Raw genomic sequence first — 6000 nt, forward strand, 5'->3', positions numbered from 1 at the left:
GAGATGGATGGATGCATATAGAGTCATTGGAGGGTGGATGGGAGATGAAATGAAAGAAGGGGGGGTGGATGGAGAAAGGGATGAACAGATAGTGCGAGGGGAAGTGTAGTTACTGATTGATGAGTTAATGGAGTGATAAGAGACTGAATCAGCAGGATATAGTCATAGAGTAAGACGACACACACATACACACACACAAGAGGGCAAACAGCACTGGCGATTGTGTAAGGGGCTGGGTGGAGTCACCGGTCAGGAAGGGGTTGGGAAGGGAGGGAGATGTAGGGAGAGGTACATAGGGAGAAAACCTGATAGTCTACAGTATGTTTAATGAATGGATGAAAGATATTTAAAAAAAGATGATGACCATTTGGAAGAGTCTAGAACTCCAACCTTCTAACAATCTCATATCACTGTACAAAATGTTTTGATATGAGATGTAATGAGGGATTCTAACAATCCTCTCTTTCTTTCTAGGTGAACAGACTTTGAAGAAGTGAACCAGGGATTTGGATCTTTAGAATGCTAACAGAGGGGGCCAGAAGGAGCAGTGGAATGGCAAGATGAGACACCACCGCCTCAACTGTCACGGAAAAACCCAAACATCCCCATGACAACGACTGACGCCCCTGCGCTCAACGATGATATTATCGTCGAAGGAGTACGCCACCTCCTCAACTACTCCTCCGTCAATCCCTAGCTCCCTCCCTCCTCCTGCAGCATTGATGAATCCTACAAGTACATTTTCCTCCCTTTGTGCTACTCCTACACCTTCGTCTTCGCCATCACGCTCAACTCTATCGTTCTCTGGCTTTCCCTCAGACGCACCAAGCGTTGGAACGCCTCCCTCATCTACATGGTCAACCTAGCCTCCACGGACTTCAACGTGTGGCTTGTCGCTCCCCTTCCTGGTGGCTAGCTACGTGATGCGCGACCGATGGGTCTTCGGGGACTTTCTGTGCCGATTGGTCCGTTTCCTGTTCTATTTCAACCTGTATTGTTCTATATTCTTCCTGACGTGTATCTCCGTCCATCGCAACCTGGGGATATGTCCCCCTATGAGGACCATCACACTGGAGACCAAGAGAGCGGTCAAGGGGACGTGTGTGTTGATGTGGGGGGTCGTCTTCACCCTCACCTGCCAGATATTCCGGTTCGCCCCAAACGGGCCACGTGATGAGAGGCGTAGGGGGCGGGGCGATGGCGATTAACAGTAATAATACCTGTACCGTTAGTAGTAACAGTACTGGGGAGGTGGAGACGTATCAGAACTGTTGGGACGATGCTATAGATAAGGAGTTCCAAGACTACCATCCATTTTGGATCATCTTGCATCTGCTGGGGTTCTTTCTACCATTCTCCATCATCGCCTGGTGCTACTTACAAATGGTTCTGACAATATTCCTGACCCTGCGCTCCCAGCCTCAGTCACAGCATAGAGGACGAGGGGGAGAGGGAAGTTGGGAAGGAGGAGGAGGATGTGGAAAGGCAGGAGGGAATGGCGCTGGAGTTGAAGGAGGACTTCGGGGAGGAGGAGAGGGGATGTTGATCGTTTTTGGCACCCACTCTCCATACGCCCACCGGCATCATAAATCCATCAAAACCATCATCACCATCCCCCTTCTCTTCGCCCTCTGTTTCTTCCCCTTCCACGTCACCAGGACTATCTTCTTCATCTTAAAAGTGACGAAAGGCATCCCGTGCCACTCCATGGCCATTGTCTCCATGTGCTATAAGATCATGCGGTCACTGGCGACTTTCAACGCCTGGCTCATCGCACTCCTCTACTTCTTCACCGAGGAGAAAGGTGGTGGCGCCCCATATTGCCCGCAGACGGATACTACCGCCACTGCCGTCAACCAGCAGCACAGGCTCCTCTGGCCGCAGAGGAAGCTGAGAAGGGTGGGGGAAGAGGAGGGGGTGTGGTCAATTACAAGGGTAACAACAAAGAGACGAATAAAACGCCTGTACATTTGTTCAAAGGGGTGATCAAAACCAAAGTCAGATATACTGTGGAATAAGTTCGATCGACATTATTCATCCCGAGGGGGTCAATGCTGGAGTTGTTGTTTGAAGGGTTTCTGAAATGTTTTCAACTCGAGACCCAAATGAGGAATTGACCGTCCTCCCGTGGCCCTAATCATCCTCCAATGACCCAAATTAAGAAGAAATAGTGTGTGACTAGATGTATTCTCATAACTCACGACTCACCTCTAACATGCCCAGGCTCACATTGGGTCCCGACCCGTAGTTTAAGAAACCCTGTGTGGCAGCGAAAGACTTCTTCATTCTATGCGTTTAATTCAGAAACAGACATTTGTGAACAATATAAATGGTAGGGTGTGAATTCAGGATGTGAAAGGATCGGTTGTGAGACAAAGGACATCAGAGATGATCCTACTATCATTGGCAGTATTCAAATGTTGATGACTAGATCTAGACGATGACACTGTACTGTACACACCGGGCTCTGTTATATCTTTTTGGGGGGTTGATTTTCTCTGTTTGTCTTTATAACTTTGTTGAGTTGATGTAAGTTATAGTTCAGGCAAACAAAACTTAGCTCTGTGGAGTGTACAGCTTAAAGTGGTCCTATGGACAGATACTCCAATCTCCGCTGTGGAGGTTTGCGGTTCCTTCAGGGTTATCGTTGGTCTCTTTGTTGCCTCTCTGATTAATGCCCTCCTTGCCTGGTCCGTGAGTTTTGGTGGGCGGGCCTCTCTTGGCAGATTTGTTGTGGTGCCAAATTCTTTCCATGTTTTAATAATGGATTTAATGGTGATCCGTGGAATGTTCAAAGTTTCTGATATCTTTTTTTATAACCCAACCCCGAGTCTGTACTTCTCCACGACTTTGTCCCTGACCTGTTTGGAGAGCTCCTTGGTCTTCATGGTGCCACTTGCTTGGTGGTGCCCCTTGCTTAGTGGTGTTGCAGACTCTGGGCCAAAAGTTGAGAATGACACAAATATACATTTTCACAAAGTCTGCTGCCTCAGTTTGTATGATGGCAATTTGCATATACTCCAGAATATTTTGAAGAGTGATCAGATGAATTGCAATTAATTGCAAAGTCCCTCTTTGCCATGCAAATGAACTGAATTCCAAAAAAAAAACATTTCCACTGCATTTCAGCCCTGCCACAAAAGGACCAGATGACATCATGTCAGTGATTCTCTTGTTAACTTAGGTGTGAGTGTTGACGAGGACAAGGCTTGAGGTCACTCTGTCATGCTTATTGAGTTCAAATAACAGACCGGAAGCTTCAAAAGGAGGGTGGTGCTTGGAATCATTGTTCTTCCTCTGTCAACCATGGCTACCTGCAAGGAAACACATGCTGTCATCATTGCTTTGCACAAAAAGGGCTTCACAGGCAAGTATATTGCTGCCAGTAAGATTGCACCTAAATCAACCATTTATCGGATAATCAAGAACTCAAGGAGAGCGGTTCAATTGTTGTGAAGAAGGCTTCAGGGCGCCTAAGAAAGTCCAGCAAGCGCCAGGACCGTCTCCTAAAGTTGATTCAGCTGCGGGATCGGGGCACCACCAGTACAGAGCTTGCTCAGGAATGGCAGCAGGCAGGTGTGAGTGCATCTGCACGCACAGTGAGGCAAAGACTTTTGGAGGATGGCCTGGTGTCAAGAAGGGCAGCAAAGAAGACACTTCTCTCCAGGAAAAACATCAGGGACAGACTGATATTCTGCAAAAGGTACAGGGATTGGACTGCTGAGGACTGGGGTAAAGTCATTTTCTCTGATGAATCCCCTTTCCGATTGTTTGGGGCATCCGGAAAAAAGCTTGTCCGGAGAAGACAAGGTGAGTGCTACCATCAGTCCTGTGTCATGCCAACAGTAAAGCATCCTGAGACCATTCATGTGTGGGGTTTCTTCTTGGCCAAGGGAGTGGGCTCACTCACAATTTTGCCTAAGAACACAGCCATGAATAAAGAATGGTACCAACACATCCTCCGAGAGCAACTTCTCCCAACCATCCAGGAACAGTTTGGTGACGAACAATGCCTTTTCCAGCATGATGGAGCACCTTGCAATAAGGCAAAAGTGATAACTAAATGGCTCGGGGAACAAAACATTGATATTTTGGGTCCATGGCCAGGAAACTTCCCAGACATTAATCCCATTGAGAACTTGTGGTCAATCCTCAAGAGGCGAGTGGAAAAACAAAACCCCACAAATTCTGACAAACTCCAAGCATTGACTATGCAAGAATGGGCTGCCATCAGTCAGGATGTGGCCCAGGAGTTAATTGACAGCATGCCAGGGCGGATTGCAGAGGTCTTGAAAAAGAAGGGTCAACACTGCAAATATTGACTCTTTGCATCAACTTCATGTAATTGTCAATAAAATCCTTTGACACTTATGAAATGTAATTATAATTGTAATTATACTTCAGTATTCTATAGTAACATCTGCCAAAAATATCTAAAGACACTGAAGCTGCAAACTTTGTGAAAATTAATATTTGTGTCATTCTCAAAACTTTTTGCCACAACTGTATATATACTGAGATCATGTGACACTTAGATTGCACACAGGTGGACTTTAACTAATTTTGTGACTTCTGAAGGTAATTGGTTGCACCAGATCTTATTTAGGGGCTTCATAGCAAAGGAGGTGAATACATATGCACGCACCACTTTTCAGTTTTTTTTTATATATAATTTTATGAAATAACAATTTTTTTCATTTCACTTCACCAATTTGGACTATTATGTGTATGTCCATTACATGAAATCCAAATAAAAATCCATTTAAATTACAGGTTGTAATGCAAGAAAATAGGAAAAATGCCAAGGGGGATGAATACTTTTGCAGTTGTACAGTGTACATTCTAGAATATATATATATATATATATAAGTGTATGTAAACTTCCGACTTCAACTGTATATATATATATATATATATATATATATATATATATATATATATATATATATACAGTTGAAGTCGGAAGTTTACATACACTTAGGTTGGAGTCATTAAAACTAATTTTTCAACCACTGTCACGGCTGTCAAAAGGAGAGGACCAAGGTGCAGCGTGTGTGTAGTTCAACATTTTATTTACTCTGTGAACTATGCAATACATCAAATAACTGAATAGACAAAACAACAAACTGTGACGCAGCGGAGAAACAAACACTACTCAAAATGAATCACCCACAAAACCCAGGAAGAAAAACCCCTACTTAAGTATGATCTCCAATTAGAGACAACGAGGACCAGCTGCCTCTAATTGGAGATCATCCCAAACAAACCAACATAGAAATACAAAAACTAGAACCTAAGAACATAGAAATAGAACACATAGAATAAACCCCCCTGTCATGCCCTGACCTACTCTACCATAGAAAATAACAGCTTACCATGGTCAGGACGTGACAACTACTCCACAAATGTCTTGTGAATTGTTTACAGACAGATTATTTCACTTATAATTCACTGTATCACAATTCCAGTGGGTCAGAAGTTTACATACACTAAGTTGACTGTGCCTTTAAACAGCTTGGAAAATTCCAGAAAATTATATCATGGCTTTAGAAGCTTCTGATAGGCTAACTGACATCATTTGAGTCAATTGGAGGTGTACCTGTGGATGTATTTCAAGGCCTATCTTCAAACTCAGTGCCTCTTTGCTTGACATCATGGGAATATAAAAATAAATCTGCCAAGACCTCAGAAAAAAATTGTAGACCTCCACAAGTCTGGTTCATCCTTGGGAGCAATTTCCAAATGCCTGAAGGTACCACGTTCATCTGTACAAACAATAGAACGCAAGTATAAACACCATGGGATCACGCAACCGTCATACAGCTCAGGAAGGAGACGCGTTCTGTCTCCTAGAGATGAACGTACCTTGGTGCGAAAAGTGCAAATCAATCCCAGAACAACAGCAAAGGATCACCTTGTGAAGATGCTGGAGGAAACGGGTACAAAAGTATCTATATCCACAGTAAAACGAGTCCTATATCGACATAACCTAAAAGGCCA

At 44.1% G+C, this 6000-nt stretch overlaps 1 pseudogene; it reads left to right on the top strand.

The window, feature by feature from the left end:
- The first annotated feature begins 519 nt into the window (after positions 1–519).
- Positions 520–4755, top strand: LOC106577889 (P2Y purinoceptor 4-like; annotated as a pseudogene).
- The last annotated feature ends 1245 nt before the right edge of the window (positions 4756–6000 follow it).

This window comes from Salmo salar, chromosome 18 (genome assembly GCF_965601325.2).
Source record: "Salmo salar chromosome 18, fSalSal1, whole genome shotgun sequence".
In the NCBI taxonomy this organism is placed as follows: domain Eukaryota; kingdom Metazoa; phylum Chordata; class Actinopteri; order Salmoniformes; family Salmonidae; genus Salmo; species Salmo salar.